The following is a 17,234-nucleotide window of genomic DNA, read 5'->3' as shown; positions in this document are numbered from 1 at the left end:
CGACAAACACCCTGTTAATTATCAAGCAAAGCGCTTACATGCTATGTTGCACTTAAAATTACAAACTACAGAGGGGAGCTTGCAAAGAAGCCCAAATCAGATGCCATTACATAAATAACATGACAAGCAGCACATCTGAAGAGCAACAGCAGCACTTGCTGTAAACCTTCACATGCTAAATTTAGGACTCTGTTAAGGTTTTAAGATGAACAGATGAGCGATAGATGTTGTGCCACATTTTCTCCCAAAGAAGCTAAATCCAGGTGCATGTGGAATAAACAAAAAATCAACAAGCAACTTCACAGCCGTGTGCCAAACACCCACTGTAAAGACTTTTGGTCTGAAACTACGCCCCATGTGCTGCTGAACTCAATTTACACCTTGACGCCTGAACTTTACTGCCATTTAAAGACGATTAAAGACACAGGTTAGTACATTTTTAAAAAACGCAGTTTGCTTGCGAGTACACGTTTGCTCAGAAATCCTACATTTTGTTTCAGGCTCTCTCCATTTCTTCCCCTCTTTCTTGACATAAGTCAAGCATTTGCCCGTTTACTTTTTGTTGGAAACCATGGGTGGAAACTTTAAAGAGAGAGAAGACAATGCACAAAAAAACTTTATGTGGTCCTTATTTCATTGTGGATAAATTAACTAAAAAAATATACTAAATTTAAAAAGGTAAACATTTGTTCAAAAATATTTTCCCCATCAATCAACTTCATGCTAAAAAAAAATCCATAATGTAAACAGAAAAGGGGTTAGATAAATACGTTGGGAAGAGTAAGCTTGTTTTTCTACTTAAATACTGACTGACAAATGAGAGAGGGAAGAGAAAGGACAAGGCCTGAGGCTCAACAGCAGACAGTCCCTTGTCTAACACTGCTGTGTGTGTGTGTGTGCGTAATAGAATAAGATAAAGACTCTATTTTTCGCTTCAGTCTTGTGTATTGTTTATTACATGCATTCCTGCACAGAGAGCCTGCCAGGCAGGATTCCAGCAAATTCTTTCTGAAATCTGAAATACCCATCTGCACAGAACGCATTCAGTCAAGTTAATAATATCTACATGTAACCTCTGTGGACATTTCAAACCATCGGACTAGTTTAATCTATTCCGAATCTTCTAATAACCAAACACATTACCGATGACTGACCTGCAGAAATCTGTAACACAGCAACAAAAGCACCACAGACAGCAGAGGTCTAACTGCTCCTGTGCAGTCAGGAGACTAACTACGAGGGGACAACAGGCCGCTGCTGAGTGACTAATACACTGCACTACTGTTTGTTCCGTGGACAGTTGAGGTGTTGCCATGTGAATGTCTAACTAGAGAGAGGGCATGGACAACCATTAACCTCAAATAACTGCCTGCCTCTCTTCCAGCAGCTGCTTAACAGAGGCCGAGTCAACAAGCAGGGCTTCAAATAGCGTTGTCACTCTCACATGGTGGCTTTCCAGAATCAATGCAAGAGTGATCTGCTCCTGAGAGGCACAAGTGTCACATTCAGACAGTGACGGCGATCAGGAGTAAGCACCAATTTAGACCTAATTCAGGATTTATCAGAACACTGCAGGTTTTTGACAGAGCCTTATCAAATAATGATCAAATATCTCTGCTGCAGCTCGTTGTGTATACCACGTCACATTAAACAGGCCTATGCGGCTTTGTCGTGCAACTGAATTGTAGCTCCTTAAAAACGCAAAAGTAAGCAGTAACATCTGACAGTGAGTGCTGACACTCAGGTACACACTCAATCACTGCCAGCATTTCAAACGCTAAACTGCATGTAAGGCAGGGGAGGAGCAGCATGCTACATTTCACTGATAGTAAAACGTCCCCATCCAGTCATACCCAGCATAAAATGATAAACCTCGACCTGTGTGTTACGACGCTTCGTATTTTTTTCCTACTCCAATAAAGTATAATTGCTTGTTGGTGCTGGATGTTTGCATAACCTTTTCACCAAGCTTCGCTCCCACTTCTCAACTCACATTATCCCTCGTTCACATTTTTTAGGCACAGCACAAACCAAGCTCTTTATTCCGTTTCACGTGGTCTTAAACCCCTGAACGACACTCCGCTGTGAACAACCGCAGCCTCCATGTCGCAAAACAGAAAAGCTGAATGGGGGTCTAATGTTAGTTTAAGTACGCCTGCCATATTCTGATGTCTGTTTACATATTTGCTGCCACTGACTGATCATCCATTAAAGGAAATGACAAGATTACATGTGCGTCCACCTGCGAAAATGCAAGTTAGCTAGGTCAGCGCTAAAATGCTCTGTCACCCTGAAAACTAAAACAGCACCGGTTTGCTTGCTTTTCCCTCAGACTGTAAATAATGTAAACTCCCTTCCTTCAGTTATCCATCTGCATCTCCTACTCTACATGCCTGTCGGCTTTCCTGCTCTCCCAGCATCGTCCATCTTGTTTTATAGTGCCTGCCAAATTAAAATGCAAAGCAAACAGGTAGACTGTCAGACATCATATTCTCCCCTTTGTGTCCGTGTTTAATCTATTTTCTTTGTTAGATTACAGGATGGTGACAGTCACACCCAAGACAACCATTCACCTTATACCTACAATGGCACAAGTACTCTTTTTTCCAGCAGTGTCATACTACATATTCATATTTAGTCTGATATATTCACAGCCTGGAGGATCCCGATATTTCACTTTACTACTAATAACACTAAAGCTGAATTTATGATTCTCTGTTGAGTTGTTTCACTGCTCCTGCTGTGGATGCCTTACAGCATGCAAACTGATTTATGGTTCGGTGTAGGATTTAACCCGCTGATTGTCATGGCTGTGCTACCTCACTAGACGGATGGGTTGTACATACATTATCAGGCTGTGTCGAGCTCTTGTTATGCACCCAAAGTAATTGGGTTTACCTTCATTTATTCCCTTTGTTAAAGACGGAGCTGATTGTGGTTAGAGGAAGGCTTCCAGTGGAAATTGTTTTGCAAGATCACAAAATACACATTTGTCTAACATTACTGAAAGGGAGGATTATCGGGCATCGGTGTTGTCTTCCCTATCAACAAATGTCACCGGCAGTGGAAAAATGTAGGCGCTAACAGAAAGCAGACCAAGCTGTTCAATTACAATTCTTGTGGTCTCCATGTAGCCCATATTGTGTCCCATGCCCCGCACGTAGATACCACAACATCTCAACACGGAGGCATAAATCTGGCTTAAGCTGCTGAGTGAAACGTTACCCACCCATATTTTTACAAACCAGTCAGGACAGTCCAATCCACTTATGTTGAAGCCACAAGATTGCTTCTCGCCTGTTTAGACGAATGTCCACTCTGCAAATGTTTTTATCTCGCCGATGGCACTGAAGCCAGAAGAAAACAACGTTCGCTGCCTGCTGCCACACAGCGTGATCTGATCCAGCGCCTTTATTATTTCTGTTCTGTAAGGGGTGAAATAATACTTTTGAATACTTTTGTGCACATTTATGACTGCATGTTCAAGGACTTGTCGTGGTTGCAGTGATTCACAATTTTCGAAAAACCTATTTTAGTGACTCCTCTGTTGTTTACTGCTGATTCCTCACTCCTTAAGTTGACCTGTAGGGGCTGCAAGCGGTCAACAACCGCTTCAGTTTCAGACTTCAGTTTTCCAGCAGTCAGCTAGGATAAAAACAAGGCTTAGCTCATCTGATGCAGGCATGTTTTAGTCTTTGTAATGGCTCATAAGCTGACATAGAAACGTTTGGTCTCATCTCGAACTGGAGCAGATTGATTCAAGACCTGATATGTTATGATCCACTGAAGTTAGGCTTGATACGAGATGAATACATCGCTGTTTTTATCTTTGCCGCCATCCTGAATGTAAGCCTGGCGGAGATCTGCACTCTAATTTTACAGTTTTGTTAATTGTTGAAGGTTTCCCAGGATGTCCAGATTGGCTGCATTAGCATTTTGAACTATACTGCCCATTCTGTACGTTCTGTAGTTCTTTCCAGCTGTTTGTTAGCGCCCCTCTTGTTAATCACACCTCATTTCTACATGGAACTGAAACATATCGGTTCATCTGAAATTTACATTTATTCATCTGATAATTATTTAGCCAGAAATTGTTTTTAAAAATGCCTGTCATAATTTCCCACAGCCAAAGGTGATTTATTCAAATGATTTGCTTTAGTCAACCAACAATCCAAAACCCAAAGATATTTAGGTTACTATCACGTAAAAACAGCCAAACATTGCCATTTTTGCTTGGAAAGCGATTGGTTATCATAACATTTGCCAATTAACTTTCTGTCGATTGATTAATTTTTCCACTCTCTTACTAACAGGGTCAGCAAATGTGTTCTTTGTTTCACATAAATTTGCCATCTCCAACATAACACAACTGCAGCACTCCTTTGCCTATGTGCAAGATTTTCTAGCAGTGACAGAGGAATCAGCATGTTGGTACTAAAAACGGCAACCAGACTACACAAAATGGTTGACAGTGATTAAAATGTGGTTGCCGACAGCAACGGGCCAACCATTACCGTCCAACCTTCAGGGCCTGTAACTGTAAATGCATGCCAAAATGGACTATTTGGTTACAATTTGCATATTTAATGGAAGTCAGTGTATAAAATGTTAGGTTGAAAGAGAAAGAGAAAGATAGCATTGGTGCTAAAACAACCTGTACTAGTTTCTTTGGTAATGTTTTCATTATTGAACAGCTGAAACCACATATTGCCTAATAAACTAGTCCTGTGATATTAATTGCGTATGTGGAGAATCAAACAGCTGAAGCCTTTGATCCCAGTTAATTCTTTATCCATGCTCAATAAAAGGAACTGGACATGATCACCGTGAGCCTGAAATGGCAACACTTCAGTGGTCTATAAAGAGGAGCTGGTTTGATGGGGATATGCTTTAAACTAAACCGGATGTAACATTTCTGTACATCTGTTACCACATGTGCTCAGGCAGCAACGTGAAACAGGACAGAATAACTCTGCTAACATTAACACAGCTGTGCAGCTGGAGGTGGGATGGGGGGGATCAGAAAGTATTGACATTTGTATTGAAGTTCCACTTGATCATGTGTTCCCGCTTTAGACTGCCGCAATTGTGTCATTTGCAGATGTTCTCTCATTTACTTGTCAATATCACGAGTGCGGCATGTTTCATCCCAGGGAGACAACTGTTTCTCTTTGATTCTGCAGATGACAGTGGATTCTGCAGTGTGATTAGGGCAATGGGGACAGAACCACCCACTCACTGCCACCATGCTGAAGTATTGATGTGCTCTGAGGAATTCCCACACATCACATCTTCATAGACCTTTCATGCTCTACACTAAGCTCGACTCAAAGATGTGTCTCTATAAAACGCTGTGGCATTCGTACAGCTAAAATCAAGCTTACGGCATCAGGGAGGGCATTAGACACGTTTTCTGTCAACAAATTAGGTTATCAAATTGGCGAACAGCTTCAAAACATCATGATTTCATACCATTTTGTGCACACTGGTATATTAACCAGCCGTTTACAGATGGATGATTGTCATTTGTAACTTGCAGTGAAAAGATCACCAGTGTCGGGAACAAGTGAAGCGAGAGTGATAAACGAGGTCATGTTGCTTATGAGTGGATGAATGAAGACTGTACCGAGAGCAATAGCATGTTGAACATAATGCAGTTTGACAGGGCTTCGTTCTTACAACAACACCAAAATTCAACTTTCAAAACCAGCCTGAATAGACTCACAAGTTCTGTGGCCTTTCTTTCTAAGAACACAGAGGACGATACTTCAAAGCGAAGGCAAATGAGACAGCATTTCTGTAGCACTCAAGACTGTGCTGCGCCACAAGAGCTGACAATATCTTTATAGCTTGTGTGGGGGAGAGTTGAGTGTAACCTGGGCTCGCATCCCAGGAAAAGATGGATCACAAGTCTCTGGCAAAGTAGCAACTGTGCATCAAGAATTCAAAGTGTGCTCGTTTCTGCTGTAATTGGCAATTCACTAGTGAGAAATCCAATCATCGCCATAAAAACTAAAGCAGAGTTGCATATTCTTTGATACAACTTTACAGCTCAAATGACAACTGTCACATCGAGTCAACTTCTAGGTAATATTCTCAGAGAACAGAACAATTCTCATATATAAAATGTACTTTGGTGGCTGACCCAGATAAATTTGAAGTGTCCCTTGCTGGTCCACAGGATGGATGAACGGATGGATCAACATTGAAGGTAGGAATGCAGATCCATTTCAGATGTTTACTCTGACCTGCTGCATTTCAAGTAAACCACAAGATGACAGAAACACACCTCACTGTGCTTTTTAACAAGCAAATAAAACAGCAACGAGCAGTTTTAATTAATGATATTTACAGAGGCAGTCTGAGTCTGTGCATGAAGCGAGCTGTTTGGAGTAACGTTAAAAAATGCTGTTTCCATTGCCACTGTTTCCATGCCTCTCAATCACTGCTGTTGGGTGAGAGATGATCCAAATAAAGTCCAAACATCTGACACAACAGGTCCAGATGACAACTCTCTGGCAACTGTACAAAACACTATAAAAACCAATGCGAAACACTGACAAGAAAGCTCTGATGTATGCTTTTTTCTAATGGAGACCCATTCAACCGTTAAAATATGCATCCACACCACTTAACTAATCTTAATGTAAGCCTACTTTAGGGCATGTGTGCAATATGCAGCTGCAAGTAGGACAATAAAAAAATATTGGAGCCTATATTAAGGCTGCAAATAATTATCATTGTCATAACCAATTAATCTGCCAGTTATTGTCTCATTTAATCATGTGGCCTACATAAGTCAACAGTTAAAATGGCCGTCACAATTTCCTGAGACCAAAGGTGATGCAATCAAGTGGCAAACAGTCAAAACCCAAAGATATTTAATCTACTGTAATGTTCAGAGGCCGACAAGCAGCACATGTCCACATTTGAGACACTTAAATGGGAGAATGTTTGGAGTTTTTACTGAAAAACCGATTCCACACAATATTTGTACGTTAATATTCTTTTGATTGACTAATTGTTCGACTCTGTGCTGACAGACATCTATAGGGCTAAGATCAGAATAACGGACTTGACAGAGAAATCCTGTTTCCAGCATTAATTCTTCCTTTTAAATGTCCTCCAGTTTCCTGCAACCGAATCTGCAGATGAGTAAGTAAAATGTCTGCTCTGTGCAATTGCACTGACTTGAATTTACAATTACTGACTACGACCAGGAAGTAAGGTCACGTAAAGCTGTTCCACCAGCGCTCAAACAAGCCCAACCCCCACCTTGCAGGGTGGACCACTTCAAATAAATCTCAACCTTGAGGAAACACTGTACGATGCTTTCAACTACAAAGGTCCTCCATTTCATCTCAACCTGTCTAATGACAGTAACTACATTATGAAGCTTAATATGGACTCCCCACTGCACAAAGGGAATTAATGAATGCATACGCTTCTCGTTTCGCATGTGTTCTATTTCTTTGAAAAAGTACAAACCAAGAATTTGAGTGCATACGGTGGCTTACGTTCATCCAAAGTAAATTACTTCATTCAAGTGATTTAAAGGTACCTGAAAGCCTTCAAATTAGCTGCTACCTTTAAGGATACAGGTTAAATGCTTCCTTACTTTGCAATCAGCTGGTGTGCAGCGATGAGATGACGGGAGCCTTACAAAGCCAACATAATCCCCTTGTCCTGGACTAATCTGATGACCTGGACCTCGAAACAAACATTGTTAAATTCTCTTCTTCCACACTGTTCCTTTGACACATGTCCTGATGTGGAACAGATTTTAAAAAGGTGAAAGACTGGACAAATTGAACACAAAAACATAACAGAAAACTATCGCTGGCTTTTGCAAATCCTTAAGACTTAGTATTTCCTTTTGGTCAACACAAACATATCTGACTGAAAGCCACAGTGTCAGCACATACATTAATCAATGGAAAGGGGGTCACATCCCAGCAGCTCGATTAGCACAAAAATCAAACTGGTGGATTAGGAAATGGCAATTTCTTCAAGTGGCATTGCTCTCATGTTCGCCTCGGGCTCTTACCCAGGCGCTGCACAAATTTACACATCTCTGACAACTATACAACGTCATGCTATTATGTGTAGCTCAGAGTCTTAAATTTTACTTCCACTCTACAATTGATGGCCCTGTCAGATTGTAGAAAATGTGTCTGACGTGCTACAACAAGGCTCCTAACACCCTTACAATGATTGGAACAAATTATTACTAAAAAAAGGTAATCAGACGGAGAGGAACTGCCTTGAAAAGGTAGTCAGCTGGAAAGGAAGCAGTTCCAGCTCTCAGCTCTCTGCCTTACAGTGAGCTGGTGCTGGATTTTCCTTGTTAGAAAAGATAGAAAAGAACAAATAACAACCAAGTACAAACAGGAACACTGCTGCTCCGATAATTATTTTGTCAGCTACATTATTTCAATCTTGGGACAGAAATCCTTGGCAACGTGAATCCTCTGGGCTCGACAGCATTATCTTCCTATCTCTCGAATTTATTTCTGTATGGCAAGAACATGAGAAGAATGAGAAATAAAAGGTCTCCACATAAAGCACCCTTAACATGTATAAAATCAATACATGAAAGTCAGTAATGAATCAATGCTGACCAAACACTCTCACAGGCTAAGTGAAAGGCTTGAATCATTTATAGGCACAGCTGACAAATTACAGAAGCTCTAGTAAAGTTGATCTCCTCACTGCTCTGTGGACTTAAGATGCCTTTTGTGGCTGGAGGAGTAAAATGGTGAAAAATACCAAATACTGAAGCAGCGTGATACTTTTTAGTGCTGTGTTAACATCACTTCCTGTATGACACCTAAAATCATTACCAACCACCAAGTCTGGCTTCAGCGACTGCTACAGCACACCAGGCCACACTTCAAGCAAACCAACTGCTGTTTGCTACTGACCTCTGTGACAAAGCGTTAAGTAGTACAAAACCACAAGTCAGTGGCAAGCTGACTGGATGCTGCACTAAGAACTTCCAACATCCAAAATACTGGATGAGTGCATGGTGCAAATGAGCCATGTTTATTGCATGACGCACTGGAACAAAGTGGATTAACAGTTCGGTGACATATCACTACAATTGTGTGTAGGCGGGTTGCATGTAATATCTTACGCCTGCATGAATGTTAAGGTTTTCCTTTATCAGTCAGCTCAGAGTTATTGCCACACCCCGACAAAGGAGCTGCCAAACTGATATTTCAAATTAACTGCAGCACTAGCTAGGAACCCTTGAGGCTCTTTAGGAACATGTAACACATTTTACTGCCAAATATTCAAAATTCCTTTCTCTCTCTGCGATTGGTGGATTTATCTGAACAGGTGAAGCATTTCAGCATGTCATTACACATCTTATGGCAGCTCTCACCTCTAATAATCAACATTAGCCAGTCCTTGGGTGGAGAGTGTACTCTGTAGCCCAAACAATACTGGATTTTTGAGGCCAATCCTGATCAAATGTTTTCAAAGTCCAATAACTATTCATCATAATACTATTTTGTATACATACCTGCAAACACAAAACTGGGATGGATCTCATAATTTTTTTTTTTTTTTTTTTTTTGGAAAGAACTACAATTGAGAAACATGCTAAGCAAGACTTACTCAGTGAAAAACTATGGGAACATGACCCTGTTTCTGGATCACATCAAAACTAGTTTGACATTTGTGTACCACAGTTTCTTGTAACTTATTGGCCGACGTATATTCCAGAGCTGCTAAATTTGCAATAAGCTATTGACAGATGTATCAGCCTGGCCAATTCATCGGCCTTCGCAAAACCGAATTTGGCCTCTTCATAGACACTGCTGACCCTCTCTCAAATATGTCCCTATGAGGTAATGCTAAATGCTCCCTGAGACTCGATGTCCATTCATGGACAGATGGAGGATATTAAGAGTTACAGTGTCAGCACTTATGAGCTGCACTAGTACAAACAGAAACACAAATTACAAGTGAACAACCAATCGTAGCAGCAGTGCATTGGGAACAATGAACAAGGCTGTGCAAAACCTGTGATGACTTTATCTCCAAAGCTTGCCCGCACAATGGCGATTAAAACCTAATCTCATACTTTTGTTGCCACAAACCCGACATTTTGCCTATGCAAATATGGCTAATGCGAATTTAGACGAATACTGCTGATTAAAGCAAACCTTGTGTGGAAACTTCTCCTTCAGGGTCTTTTGTGAATCATAGACGGACACGATGAAATTCTGCAAGTTGGGAGCTATTTTATCAAAATGCTGGGTGTTGGGGCTGCAGACTACTTGGCCGGTCTTTAATGTGGCACTGTCATCCTCTGTGGAGCAGCACAGACCACAGGGCAGAGCACAGGGTTAGCCCACAGTGGTCTTGTAAAAAATGTTTTGTGCTTTAATTGAATGACTCATTTCACTGAGATGGGACAGCCCCAACAACACGAGCCAAAGAAAAGAATCTGGAGAGAAGGGTCCCAAATGTTTTTTTCCCCGTCAGAAAGCTCAAACTCGAGGCTTATTAGACCACAAACCACCATTTCATGAGATCTTGTCTCCTGGATAAGAACTTGTTACAGGAGGGTTCACATTGTTGTTACTCTGGCAGCAGCAGCGGAAGTGAAACGCAGGGTGCAAATAGTCAGTATCACATATTCTCACTTTGAATTAAAACCTCGAGAGCGACACGTTCATGAAAAACGTTTCAGTTTCTGTTTTCTTGGGATCATTCAAGCCTTTGACGGACGCTCCGGGGTCCCCGGTGCCCCGCTTGGGAAACACTGTACACCAACAGTCGCACTGGTGGAATCTGCGGCTTTAACTCTGCCAAACTCAGGTTCCCTCGTAACGTTTTGCTGCCTTGAATTTTACTTTGGACGTTTATTTGCACGAAAAAGTGTGTTTTTTTTAATCATGAATACATCTTACCCTCCTCCTCGAGGTGATAGCTGTTCGTTGCTACCCGCGTACTCAAGTTAAACGGTTTTAGTTAGCGACTGCGTTGCAGGCTAAGTTTGCAGTTTCACGGGTTTACACGTTAGTTGAAGTTCAAGAAGCTAACGGGGCTAAGTTAGCTTGGTGTAATGAGCTAATCTGACTAGTACGCTAGCTGGCAGAGTGAAACAATGAGCTCAGAGTGCAGTCAGGCTTGGCTAGCTTGCTTGCTGCTGCATGCTGTGTTGGCTACTTGTATGGTGTACAGCTAGCCAGCTCGCCTTGCACGAAAGGCTAACGTTAAATGGCTAACGAGTCGTAGCACTATCAACAATGAGAGAGGGAAAAAAAGAGAAAAATGTACTAACTTACCGACTTAGCTAGCCACTCCTATTCCAAACCCTGGTATGTCCATGGTGGTGTGCACTCCATAAAAAGAACAAATCAGAGGAATTGGCTTGAATTACTGTAAAACCTCTAAAAAAATCTGAAGTACCAGAAAGCAGTGGCAGCGCACTCCCCAAGACATCCAACACAAGAGGAGGGGAGGCCAGCGATTCACTGGACTTCTGCCATCACACTTCGAGATACCGTCCACATCGAAAACAACCGAGTCCGGAGCGCATTTTATCGGTGCGGTCTGAAGCCCGACACAAGTCCAGTCCTCTTCCGCGACCTTACGCCGATTAATCCCACAGCGAAGAGCTTCCCATCCAGGTTAATTCCTCCGTATTCGCCGTTTCTGGATGAGCGCCGTAGTGGTTCTTCGTGTGGGAACTGATACAATGTAGCCAACCAGCAGCAGCGGGAGCGGGGAGGAAACCCAGGATGAGGCGTTCCAATCGGATTGGACTGTCACAGTCCACGGCACGCGGGCTAAAGACACGGAACTGGATTGAGCACACTGACTGGACCGTGATTGAACTCATTTGTTTGTTGTCAAAGAGGAAAACCCACCAGTGGTGTTGAGTTTCAGAGCCAGGTAGCTGGTGGTCAGAGGCAGGGCCGTAGCCAGGATTTCAGTCCCCTCCAAATCCTGAGCACAGTTTGACTGGACACCAAAAATAACTTCTGGCCACACTGCTAGAAATAAAATTCTAGGGGGGAAATGCAAAATCCCTTATTTCAGTGATGTATTGTTTGGCCTAAAATTTGTCAGATTAAAATTTCAAGATACCAAAATTACTGGAATTTTCTTATAATGCAGCCAGCGATTAATTGTTGATAGTAACAACAACAACAACAACAACAACAACAACAACAACAACAAAAAGATTAATTATCAATTAATCAGACTGTTTTTCAATTAATGGATGAATTGTTTTGTCCAAAGAGTATCAGAAGATGATGTAAAATATCCATTACAATTTCCAAATGCAACAAGCAGTGCAAATCACATTTACAATGATTCAAAAAAGAATAAGCATAAGCAACATTTTTGTCACTTACGTTACAGTTCATTCAGTAATGACTGTTTGACTCTATTCACTTAACACCAACTGTGACATACACTGTGAACCATCAGAGAATAAAAAACTGAATTATGGCTGCTTCAATTATGAGGAAAAAAATCACACAATACCAAATAGCCCATCTTTAGATTCTGATTAGGTTACATAACTGTGAAGGTACAGAAAAGCACACATGATGTTGTGTAGTTCATAATGACTACGTGGGAAGTCCAACTGAAAGTGTTGTTTTCAGCTGGAAAAGCATCAAGCTGAATATTATCAGGCCACATTACTGAAGCACTGAGCCTTTATTGTACTGATTCTAGGAAGAATAACAAAGACACCACTTTCTAACGAGGCACCCTCTATAATCTGTTGATAAGTTGTAGCCAGTGGTTTTGTTAATGGTCAATAAGCATTTACTTGCTTTATAGATCAGTCATAAGACTGATTAAGAACATTTTTTCGGTTGCTGTGTGAAAACCACTGTTGGTGGTGTTTATTTGTTAATAATGCAGTTATAAATGTTGTTAATCCATTAATCAATGATAAATGTTCATGGCTCCTCACTTTGTCATAAGTCATCTGAGCCGTAGATTTTAAGATAAATAAGTCATTAATAAATGTTTTTTTACAATAATCCAAGCCTGCAGTTGTGAATGTTTTTATTAGTGGATGGATTTCAAGGCAGTTTTTCCAGAGCAAAGCAGGTGAACCACTGGAGTGGTCATCCTGAGGAAGAAAAGAGCTTCACTAAAAACATAAAGCAAGTGACGTGCAGGAGGAGGATACTTGTAGATGACGTATTAAACATTAATAAAGCTGTTATTTGCAGCTTAGAAACCCAATATGAACAGAGCGTTTTTCAAAGCGACATCACTGAAGCAGTCTATGATAAACACTTCATGAAGCTTCATATGTCACATTCTGTAACTGCCTTTGGTTTAGGGAGTGAATGTAATCATGAACAAACCAAAGGAGACGTTTGTTTTAAGGCAGTCCTTGATATCATCTGTAAATAACTGCTGCTTCACTTTCTTCCATGCGTGTCAAACGTGCGTCATGTTGAATGTCAACAATTTCAAATCTTTTAATACCCTTGATTAAAGAAAAGAAAACAATATGGAGGTCAAAACTTGATCTTGACGCTTCCGTGCAAATTGGACACGTTAGCGTTGTGACAATGGAAGCCATGTTCCAATTTAACTGAAGTGAATCTATTAACAAACAACCAAGAGGGAATCTCTCAGTGAGCCGGGAAAAAAAAGATTCAACAATAAGACCCTTTCAGATATGTTCGGATTCCAACTCTCACAGCACCGCGGATAACCTTTCATGTTTACCAGCTTCAAACACCACGAAGGCTTTAAGTCGTTGTCTCTCTCAGCGCTGGTTTCCCAGGCAACAAGAATATGATAATGTTGCCTTTGACATGACAGAAGGAATCATCTCGCTAACAAACAGAGACAACAGGCACAGGGAGGGCTGGGGGAGAGGCAGGGGAGGGGGCTGAATTAATGGACTCATTTTCACACAGAGGGAAAAGCAGCAGCAGCTCCTCACCATCCTCCATCCATCCTCCATCTTCCTCTGCTGCCTCCAATGCATTCCTGCTGGCAGGCACACTCATGCCTTCCCAAGGGAACAGCCAGCCTCCATTGGAAAGCTAAATAACAGTCAGGGGCAAGTGGGGACCGGAGGGGACAGATTTCTGATGATGACTGCCCTTCAAGGCTGAGGCTCCAAACCAAGTGCTCTCGCCGCAGAGCGTAGCAGCACCAACTAAAACCTGAACTGAACAAGCTGTGCGGACGCCATGTGTTTTCCATCAGTGAGAAAGGGCTAATCAGCCAGCCATGTGGAATCACAGAGGGGCTGGCTCGATTTGTGTGATCATCTTTCCATTACTCCATAAAAGAAACTGTACAGGCTTGAAACCCATTTAAAAGAGACGTGTTCTTCAGCACGATTAAATGAAAGATCCGTGTCAGCTGGCAGCACGGGAGCACATTGATAAATGACAGGAGAGTAAGGTGATACCAAACAACACATTTAGGAATGCAGGGACAAACAGCTTCCAGGGACGCAGTACTGAAGCATTATTCTGCAAATAGTCTCTACCATGAGCCAATTCATTTCCATTCTGCAGCCTGATACGACACCAAGCTGACTGAATCCCTGCAGAGGTTAGATTTTTCCACCTGCATTACATCTACTAATAACATTTATCAACTTGTGTTTTCCTGTTTTTGGCCACATTAGCTGCATGTCTGTCGATCGGTCCACCACTGCGGTCCAGACTGAAATGTCTCACTGTTGGATGGACTAACAGAAACTTTGGTGCAGATATTCATGGTTCCCAGAGGGTGAATCCTCGTGACTGCCGATCCACTGATTTGTCCTCTAGTGCCACCATGAGGTTGGCATTCGTGGTTTTGACTGAAATTTCAGTGGATTGCCATGAAAGGTTTGTACAGACATTAATGGCCCCCAGTGGATGACGTTAATAACTTTGGTGATCTCCTTACTTTTCCTCAACCACGAGGATGACTTGTGTTTTGATTTGTTGTTTTGACTGAAATGTCTCAAAAACTATTGGATGGACAGACATGACATTTGGTGCAAAAATTCATGGCCCCCCTCAGGGTGAATTGTCATAACTTTGGTGATCTTTGGTGAACTTCAAAGCACCAGTAGCACCAGTTTTGAATTGTCTAATACTTTGGTTTCTGACCACATACCTGCAAAACAAACGACATTCCCATCACCCTCAGTTGTACTTTGGGTTTGGTGCTAAAAAGAAAATGTTTGCATTACACCCAGACAACATCAGCATGTTAGCATTGTAATTGAGAGCATCTGACTTTGTTGATGTTAGCATTTAACTCAAAGCACAGCCTGACAGAGCTGCTAGCTCTGTCCAAAAAAGTAATATCCGTGGCCTGGACAGCAGTTTCTGCTCCAAATCCCACAGTGCAATCCTCCAGTGAATGAGGGAGTGCTTTTAGACTCAGCCGTAGTCTTCCTGTCTGTAGATGGACAGGAAGGGGAGTTTTTATTTACTGTGTGGTTTGATCACCTGGTTTTAGCCGTGTAAACACCATTTAGTGCTTAATGGATGGAAATCATGCAGACAACATGCATTAAACTCAAGAGAGAATATTTTTCTTGACCGTCAGATTGGCCAAGAGCCAAGAATTAATCAACAATGAACGGTGACGTCAATAAACAGATCTGGTTCCTGGTGTCCTCTCAAGCCAAACATGTGACTTGAATAATGCACGAAGAGGCACAAACAAAGGGAAGCAGAAAAATCTGAGGATTGTTAAAAGGCATCCATTTGTCTTTTCCACACGTGATCCACGTTGCTCCCTGGATAGAAATGAGCTCAAGAATGGAAGTAATGACTTTTTTACTCCATGATCTAAATTTATATGAAACACCTCATTTGGGACAAACTGATGTTTTGACCAATCAAACAGAAATCAAACCAGTGATGAGGCATTTGTAAAACATATCTTTGAATGAAATGCACCTAGAAGGAAAGATTTCAGATCAGTTTGGTGATTGTAAAGTTTCTTTTTCTTCTGCTGTCAAATGTCTACCATCTGTCACATCACTGCATTTTAACAGTCACGAGAGTAACAACACATTTTGTAAGCCTGTGGCAAGAAATGGGTTTGTATTTATTGTCTATCATATAGCAATATGCTAATAGTTAATCCAGAGTAATCATGTTATGTATCTGTTACAGTGCCTGCTCCGAAGAAAACAGAAGCCTGGAAGGGACTATTTTACATATTCAAGAGACTAAAGCTTGACAAATCACTGTGTTTAGAGATTTACCCCTCATGACAGGAGAGGCCTTGAAGACAGACTATCATCTGAAGTGTCTTCTGTGTGGCGTCATGTGTGTTAAAAAGCTCTGAGAGGCTGTGAAGACGCCCTGGTGGGGGGCTTTCTGTGGACTGTCATTATAGCCTAACATGAACACACAGCGAGTCTCTTTCAGTTTCGGCTAGTTCACTGGGTGTTTCTGTGTGTCCTCTTTGGGAAATTGATGTGGCCATAATTTTAAAAAATCACCGTCCACGTTTGTGTCGTTACAGGTACCGTCTCATTCAGCAAGGTGAAAAGGTCATGGACTAAATTGATCACTTATCAGTGGATCTTTAGGAATGGCAGCGAGTGAAAGCCATTTGTGATGGGAAATCCATGTTTAATTGAATTTATGCATCTGCTCTCCTACTGAGGACTCTGAATCATTTTCTTGTCAAGCCAGAAGCCTCTTATAAAGTCAGTTTGCACAACACAGATTTCCTTTGATCGTAATCATTTGTGGGGAAGATAATTTATAGAACAGATATTAATATTTACTGTTGCAAACCTTTCAAGGGCAAACAGGTCTTAGGTCTTCATAAAGAGAGAGCACTTATAGGCATGCATGTCTTAGATCTCTCTCTGCATTTTCCTCACTTGCCCTGAGGGATGAAAGCTTTCCAAAGTTCATGTGCTTCCCCTCCTCAGAAGGGGCCCACCTCGTATTTCTGGACTAACCAAAGTCGACGAGCCATGACACACTCTGGAGGCGGGCGTGGAGGGAATTCTGCTCAGCTCTAAAAAGCCTCGTTCCTACACTGAGGTATCCCATCAGGCAGTCCTAGGTATGATCAGGAAATGAGTTTGACGCAGCTCACCTCCAAAGACTGTGAGCTGCTAACGGAACAGTTCAACATTTTAGGAAATATACTTATTTGCATTCTTGCTGAGAGTTATATGAGAAGATTGATACCGCTCTTGTGTTCGCATGCTTAATATAATTTCAATATGATATGTATATACAGGCCGCAGC

General features: G+C 41.6%; 1 protein-coding gene across 5 annotated transcripts in view; it reads right to left on the bottom strand.

The window, feature by feature from the left end:
* The window catches only part of znf609b (zinc finger protein 609b), a 74,871-nt gene extending 63,048 nt beyond the window's left edge, over nt 1–11,823 (bottom strand). For all 5 annotated transcript variants that reach the window (XM_076732492.1, XM_076732500.1, XM_076732468.1 and 2 more), the window contains exon 1: nt 11,304–11,823. The gene's annotated coding sequence lies outside the window, so the exon portion shown is untranslated. The remainder of the gene's footprint in view (nt 1–11,303) is intronic.
* Nucleotides 11,824–17,234: the final 5,411 nt, after the last annotated feature.

The sequence above is a fragment of the Chaetodon auriga genome, chromosome 1 (genome assembly GCF_051107435.1).
Source record: "Chaetodon auriga isolate fChaAug3 chromosome 1, fChaAug3.hap1, whole genome shotgun sequence".
In the NCBI taxonomy this organism is placed as follows: domain Eukaryota; kingdom Metazoa; phylum Chordata; class Actinopteri; order Chaetodontiformes; family Chaetodontidae; genus Chaetodon; species Chaetodon auriga.
Note: the sequence above shows the minus strand (reverse complement) of the source record. Positions and strands in the feature narration are given on the sequence as shown.